An 8,396-nucleotide genomic window follows, 5' to 3' on the forward strand; every position below is an offset into this window, starting at 1 on the left:
CAGCTGGGGTGCAACCAGCCACACCTGCTGGACACAGCCTGACCCAGTCCTGGCTCTCTCACTAGAACATCTATGAGCCACCAGGGACCAGAGACCCTAGATGTGGAACCAGGGGCAGCTTGGCACACGTGTGTGAGTATGTGTGTGTGCATGTTCAAGGACCCCCAGTGTTGCATTAGGTATACCTCAGGGGTCACCCAGTCCTAGCAGAGATATTGTCGAGTGCTCTTCAAGGGGCATTTGCACAGCCTATGCTGGCTGACCTCTGAGGACGGGGAGCTCAGTACCTCTGTGGGAACCTGACCCCTGATATTGAAGAGAACTCGAATGCTCTTCTTACTGGCACTAGCTCAGCCCTCTGAGCTCCCTGAGCAGGACTGCTTCCCTCTCTCCTGCACAGAGTCCGGGTTCCCACACCTTGCCCAATTTCCCCCTTTTTTTCCCCCCTTGCCTAAACATACCAAGTTTCTCATAAAACCTAAAACCAAATCCTCTTGCCATGCTAGACCCTAACTTTGAATATGCTTCCATATGACTTTCTATTACAAGGGGTTCTGAGCAGCCAAGCTCTGAGCAGGCTGTCTATCACCTTCCATGTTCGGAGTGTTAGACCATTGTTAAAGTGCCCAGAACCGCAGTGGCACTTTGGGTGGCTGACTGTTTGGGATCTTGGAGGTGCTTATCCAAGATGCTTCTTTCTGTGCTCTTCCTATACAGGCAAGTGTTTGGCTTTAAATCTCCATTGTGACGCTGGTCCATCATTCAGCCTGGTATAGTCCTTTGGAATTCCAGGTCAGGCATGATCTTTCTCTCTTCAGCCTTAATGAGGGTCTTCTAAGCCTACAGTGGGCATATATATATATGACTTTTCATTTATGGGTTGGGGGAGGTATAGAGAAGTTCCCACCTGTGGCCTCAGCTCAATTCCCAACTGGAGTTTGAGCTTGTTTGGGCAAGTCTGGCCGAGTGGTGAGTAGGCAGGTCTGGTGGGTTTACCTGCGGATCCAGGGGCCTCCCTGGGTGGGAGTGACACACAGGTTTGGAACAAGGAATTCAGCAACCAGGAAAGGCAGTGACCATTCAAGCTGCCCTCCAGCAGCCCCGACTGAGAGGCAGTGCACCAGGCTGGGGACAGGGGCTGCCTACAGAGTCCCTCCAGGGGGCACTGCCTCGGGCTGCCCAGGAGGGGTCCTGGGGTTGTTCGGTAGCCCACATGACTGTTGCTTTAGAGGCAGCCTGGGGAGCCCACTGGCGGCCCTGTGGGGACACCCAGGGAGATCTGTGAGGTTACAACCCCCCAAAGTAACCAAATGGTCCTGTAGTAAAACTCTGTGTCCTGGGGACCCCAGATGGCACATCACGGCCCATGGGAGTGGACACTGCTGCTTGAGACCTGCAGAGTTGGGAGCCAGGTCTGGACCCAGCCAGGGGCTCCCTGAAGCCCAGATGGGGTGCTAACCCCCCATGGGGGCCACACAGGGCGCTGTGGAGGGCCTGGGGGGCAGTGGGGCAGTCGAGACCTTGACACGTGTTTTTAGGTGAGCTGGACCTGCTTACCAAGCCCAGGGCTGTTAGGTGGGGCAGCTGTGTCCACGGACTCTGGGCCCTGCCCTGCTTCCAGAGCCACCCTCCTTGCTGGACTTCCAGAGAGCAGGCCGCTCAGCCTTCCCGTCTGTAATGTGGCAGCCGTGTCCAGCTGGGCATCCACATGCTAGGATTTCCCCCAGAATTTGGGTTTGGAAACCGGCCCTCTGGTGTCCTGGTTAGCATTTTCCATGTCCTCCCACATCCAGGACAGGGTCAGAAGTCCCCGTGTCTGGGAAGAGCCCTGGAGCGAGTCAGCCAGGGAGGCTGGCACAGGACCAAAGCTACCACTGACCCCTCCTGGGGTGGCGTGCGGGTGGGGGTCAGCGTCTGTGTCAGGCCTTCCCTGACGGCAGGCGCTTGCACAGTCTGCTCAAGGCCATGGGGAACGGAGCCCAGAGAACACGTCTCTCCCAGGGCTTCTGGCCACAGGAGCCTTTGTGCCTGCCTGTGCACAAGCCTCTGCAGGGGCTGGGAGGCGGGCAGGGGCCACTGAAGATGTGACTCCTCCCCACCTCCACCAGGCCGGGCGGGCTGCTCCTGCTCACACTTGAGGAAATGGCATCGTGAGGACTTAGGCTTAGCCCAGAACAGCGATCCAGAACAGCGATCCAGACCGCTGGGAAAAGACATCTTACCCAAACATAAGGGAACCAGGCGTCAGCTGCAGGACTCTTCAGGGCCTTTAGCATGCAGAATCATGGCTTGAAACTCTCGACGGACTTGGAGCCCCAGTCCCCATGAAGAGCACCGAGAAACTGGTGTTCCCCAGAACAGCACAGAGGGAGTCAGGAGAGACCGCCTGCCGCCTGCATCTTGGGGCGTCTGGGCTGAAGCGTGTGTTCCTGGGAGCAGCAGAGCCACGGGTGGCTGCCGGCTCATGGTCAGACGATGCCTCACCGTGCCTCAGCCAGAGGCTGGCAGCAAGCTGGAGGAAGAGGAGGCTGAGGTGAGAGGCCAGCCTTCCCCAGTGGGGGTGTATTGTTTCTTATTTGTTTCTTTTTATTGATTAATTGACTTTTCAATCGTCTTTAACAGGAAGCTTTACACATCCACAGGACAGAGGGCCAGATAATGCTGCATCCCTATCAACTCAAGGCCAACTGTGCATCCTACCCCCCACCCTGGCTTCCCTCCAGGGGTTATTTTGGAAGCAAGTCCCCATTTTTGGGGGTCCTCAGATGGTGACCCAGGTTTAGGGGAGAATGTGCTCAAGGGAGGGGGGCAGGAGGATGAGGGGGAAGCATCCAGAAGCCCAGGTAGGACAGCCCCAGGGAAAACCAGCTGTGGGCCAGGGAGCCTCCCGGGGAGCATCTCCTCTCGGGCCTTGGTTTCCCTGTCTGGGTCACAACAGGAGGGAGCTGGACTGTGGGGGCTCCTGTCAGGACCTCACTGGTCCTGGGATTGGCAGGAGAGCCAGGCTCTCCCTTCACCTCTCCACCCTCCCTGCAGTGCCGACTCCTCTCATTCATTTATTCGTTGGTTTATTTCTTCAACTGGAGAAGGGTCCTCAGACAGGAGGCAGCCTAGGAGGGCTCTGGGGGACAGAGCGCAAGCTCCCTGCTGGGGGGACCCACAGGCTGGCTTCTGGGGGCAGGAGACTGGGCTGTGCTTTGGTGTTTGGCCTTCAGAATAATCGCATATTTATAAATGCATTTTTGGGTGGAATTAAGGATTGAACCCAGGGCATAATTACAGAGCTGTATTGCCAGTCTCCCCACTTTTTTTTTTTTTTTTTTTGGTACCAGTGATTGAACTCAGGGGCACTCGACCACTATTTTATATTTTATTTAGAGACAGGGTCTTGCTGAGTTGCTTATCACCTCACCGTTGCTGAGGCTGGTTTTGAACTCTGGATCCTCCTGCCTCAGCCTCCTGAGCCACTGAGATTACTGGTGTCCGCCACTGCACCTGGCACCAGCCCCTTTTAAAAAAATATATAAATGTGAGACCAGGTCTCTGAGCTGCTTAGGGCTTCACTAAGTAGCTAAGGCTGGCCTTGAAATTGCAATCCTCCTGCCTCATCCTCCTGAGCCACTGAGATCGGAGGTGTGCTCCACTGCTTGCCCAGCTTCTGGATGCACTTTCACGCAATTACCTTGTGCTTTGGTAAGCCTGTCTTGGAGCCAAGTCCTGCTGTGCATTGGTCTCAGGGTCTGGGCCACAGACTGTCCTGGGAACTGGAAGCCCTGGGTTCCAGCCCTCCCCTGGCATCAGCTATGCTGGGGCCTTCACCCTCAGGGCCCCGGCCCTGGATTCAAGTCCCAGTGGTTTCTGACCCCACTATGACTCAGAATCACCATTGCCTCAGTTTCTCCTTCTGCATGTGATGGGCAGAGCACAGGCACCCGGCTGTCCAGGAGGTGGAGGAGACGGGGAGGGCCATCATGGGGGCAGCAGAAATCTAGCAAGGCCTCTGGAGAGCCAGAAAGAACCGTGCCCTGGTTCCTGCAGGCATGCAGGGTGGGGCAGCATTGGGGGAAGGGACCTTCTCCCGGTTCTCATGGGCCCTGGAGCCTGGGCCTGGGCCAGGCTGCTCCTGTGTGCTGTGGCACCGGTGTGAGGCCTGTGGGGTGCAGGACAAAGCCCTGGGCACAGCACTGGGCTTCCATCAACCCCTGCCTCTGCCTTCCATTATTATTTTTGTTTCCCAAGTTTAAAATTAAAGAATAGAAGTTAGCCGGGCTCAGTGGTGCACACCTGTAATCCCAGCTGCTTGGGAGACTGAGGCAGGAGCATGGCAAGTTCAAAGCCAGCCTCAGCAACAGTGAGGTGCTAAGCAACTCAGTGAGACCCTGTCTCTAAATAAAATACAAAATAGGGCTGGGGATGTGGCTCAGTGTCGAGTGCCCCTGAGTTCATCCCTGGTTGTTCACCCCCCAAAAAAGAATATAGATGTTTTAAAAGGAGACCAGCGAGGTGGTACTCAAGCGGGTCTTCGGGGTGGCCCAGGCTGTTCTTTGGTGATTTGCCAGCTCTGCAGGACAGTGTGGCACTGGACACTCTGGGCAAGCAGTGGAGCACACCTACGATCCCAGTGGCTCAGGAGGATGAGGCAGGAGGATTGCAATTGACCTGCCCTTACCAGTACCAATGAATCTCAAACACCAGCAGATTGAGGGGACAGAAGCAAGTCACAAAAAGAAAAGTTCAGCATGAGAGCTCTTTTTTTTTCCTCCAGTGCTGAGGATTGAACCCGGGTACTAGATACATGCTGGCCAAGCATTCTACCATTGAGCTACTCGTACCTTTTAAAATTTTTATTTTGAGACAGACAGGTGTTACTAAGTTGCTGAGGTTGGCCTTGAACTTGATCCTCCTGCCTCAGCCTCCCCAGTCACTGGGATCAGGTGCACCACCACACTGGCTAGGCATATTTCTAACAGCCTCATTTAATGACCCCAGATGAGTAAGTCAAGACACAGAGAGTTAAGTGACCTGTCCACAGCTACAGAATTAGTGACTTGCAGAGCCAGGACCAAAACCCAGTATTCTGAAATACAAAAACCCAGTGCAAGTGGCAGAGATCAACTCGTCATGTTTTAGAAATGATTTCGGACATCTGAAGGGAACATGGTTGAATTTTACCATCAACGAAATCCAGAAAAGAGTCTTGGGAGTTCCTTCCTCTCTGTTCCTGGTAATTTTCCATGGCTGTGAAATGTTTACGAAAGCCTTGGGCTGTGGTCCAGGGCTTCTGGCCTCTGCTGGCCCCAGGCCTTGCCCAACCTTGATACACATGGTGCAGGGAGTCCAGCTGCCAGGGTGGCCGGGCAGGACAGTTTACTCTCCAGCACACAGTCCTGGCACATGCTCCTGTTGGGGCCAGGAGTGGCCAGAGGAGGCCTGGCTAGGGAGAAAGGACCAATCAACACCTGGCTGTTGCCCTCAGGATGGGGCGAGAGCTGCCCAGTGGGTGGACAGGCTGTCCCGAGGCCCTCCCTGTCTTTCTGGGAAAGATGCTGACCACCATGTAATTAGCAGGCATCTGGTCTGCAGAAGCCGTGCACATGTCCCTGTGCCAATGAGTCTGGCTAGAGAGGTGCTGGTGATCGCCTGGCTTGTGTGTCCTGGGTGCCTGCTGGGCTTCTGGAAATGTGGGCAATGGTGCTGGACCCTCATGACTTCATGTGGCTCTCGTGACCAGGGGTTGGGACCCAGACTGGCCAGCAGTGACTCCGTCCCATTCAGGAGATGGGGAAACTGAGGCTGAAGGGGGAAGAGTCCTGCATGGGGTCACTTGGGAAATCCGAAGTAGGGCTGGTGTCCTTCTTATGCCAGTCCAGGCCAGGATGGGTGGAGAGCAGGCTTTACGGGCCCAAATGACTTTTTGTTTTTTTTGGAACTGGGGATTGAACCCAGGGATGCTCAGCCGCTGAGCCACCTCCCCAGCCCTTAGGTCTCACTAAGTTGCTTAGGGCCTTGCTAAGTTGCTGAACCTGGCCTCGAACTTGTAATCCTTCCACCTCAGCCTCCCGAGTGTCTGAGATTACAGGTGTGCAGCCCAAATGACTTTGTAAATATTATTTTAAGCCAGTTACAAGTAGCACATGGCTATCTGTAGCAACTCAGGAGGCTGAGTCAGGAGGATCACAAGTGTGAAGCTAGCCTGGGCAACTGAACAAGACCCTGTCTCAAAATAAGATAAAAGGCCTGGGGGTGTGGCTCAGTGGTAGAGCACTCGCCTAGCATGCTCAAGAGCTGGAGGATGAACCCTGTATAGCAAAGAGCAACCACAGTCCCCAAAAAACCTTTAAAAATTATTATAGAAGTTGTCTAAGAATGTGCAATATTCAGGTTGTTTGTGTAGTATTTTTTATTAATAGACTTTATTTTATAAAAATTTTAGGGTCTAGGTTGTGGCTCAGTGGTGGAGAATTTGCCTAGCACTCGTGAGATACAGTGTTCAATCCTTAGCACCATATAAAATAAATAAATAAAATAAAGGTATTGTGTCCATCTATAACTATAATTTTTTTTAATTTTAGAATTTTTGATATTTTAAAATTTTAATTATTTAAGCATGGGGGACAATACAGAGGGAATATACTTTTTTTTTTCTTTCTACTGCGATTGAACCCAGGGCCTTGTACATGCTAGGCAAGTGCTCAGCCACTGAGTTTACCCCCCAACTTGGGAATATACATTTTTGACTAATGTAAATCCACTTTCAAATCACACAAAGCCACTTCAGGTGTCATGCAACTAACTTATCAGATTGTTTCCACCCCACCCCCACCCGACTGCTTGTTCCTAGCTTGTGTCCATACAGTGCTGCTCCACTTGAAGAACTTCTTTTAACTATTTTTTGTAGGACAGATCTGCTCATCAGCAGATGAATCCTCCCACTTCTGTTTTTCTGGGAAGGTCTCATTTCTTTTTTACTCTTGAAGGATAATTTTGCTAGATACAGACTTCTGGGTTCATGCAGGTTTTACTTTCTCTTCTTTCTTTCATTTTTTTTCTTCTTTTCTGCAACATAGGAGATTGAGCCCAGGGGTGCTTTCCCACAGAGCTACATCCCCAGCTCTTTTTATTTTTTTATTTTGAGTCAAGGTCTTTCTGAGTTTGCTCAGGCTGGCCTCCAACTTGTGACCCTCCTGCCTCCCAAGTCACATGCACCACTGTGCCTGCTGATGGGGTTTTTCTTTCGCTCTGTAATCCCAGGGACTCAAGAGGCTGAGGCAGGAGAATCACAAGTTGGAGGCCAGTCTGAAATTTAGGAGACCCTGTCTCACAATAAAAAATTAAAAGGGTTGGGATGTAATGTCAGAGCACCCCTGGCTTTAATCCCAGTCCTGAAAAAAACTATAAAAGTGTGCCCCCAAGACTCTGGTCCCCAGTCATTGGCTCTCACACTCAGCCTCCAGCAATTTGTCAGCTTAAGCCATCCTGCCAGCCTGTGGCTCCAGCGACCTCTGCTGAAAATCAGCTGCTCTCCGCTGCAAGGCTGGATGTGCTTGTCTCTCCAGAGTGTCAGGGACAGTTGGCCTGGGACCTTAGTTCTCTCCTGGGTCTAAGGCAAGTCACTGACTTTAAGGGCAGTGCTGGCAAGTTCCTGATGTCTGATCCCTTGTGTGTATATGAATCTCAACACAAGGTCACTGTGTCCCATGCTGTCCAGACCTATTGAGAATGGGGAGCTCCTGGGGATGGGGATACCATGATGGAGGCATCAGGTGCGTGAGTTCTGGGCTCCAAGCCTCCCTGCCATGACTCGACGTGGCAGGCCTTCTCTAGGGTCAGGCAGCCAGTGCGCCTGGCATAGATCTGGAAACTGCCTGGTGGGGACCATGGGTATCAAGTCTAGTGCCCCACAGTCGCTTATGAACACCTGTCCAATGAATGAGTCGACAAGCCTCCAGAAGATTCCCGTAGGCTGGGAACGAGAGCTCAGCAGAACACCAGAGAGCAGTCCTCTAACTGTGCCTTCCCCCAATCTCATGGTTAGGGCCCAGGCTGTGTCACTTCCACCTCAACACACATATCCAGAGCCCTGAGTTGATGTCCCATCACCTTGTTCTGACAGCCAGCTGGGAAGGGGAAACAGTCCCGTGTCCTTCCTGGGTCTTGTGCCCTTGGACCCCACTGGCTCTGTCCTTGCCCTGCTCTCGGTGCCCCCACTCAAGGCTGCATTTCCCAGGTTCCCACTCAGCTGTCCCCTGCTCAGTCCAGCCGATGAGAAATACTGGCAGGAACTGAGGGCTGGAGGAAGCCTTCCCCTGTCTGTCTGTCTGTCTGTCTCTGATGATCTCTGACAGTGACCTTCTCCAGCTTCTACCAAACAGGCCCGAGGTTTCGGCCAGGTGACC

Source organism: Callospermophilus lateralis, unplaced genomic scaffold (assembly GCF_048772815.1).
Source record: "Callospermophilus lateralis isolate mCalLat2 unplaced genomic scaffold, mCalLat2.hap1 Scaffold_93, whole genome shotgun sequence".
Lineage (NCBI taxonomy): Eukaryota > Metazoa > Chordata > Mammalia > Rodentia > Sciuridae > Callospermophilus > Callospermophilus lateralis.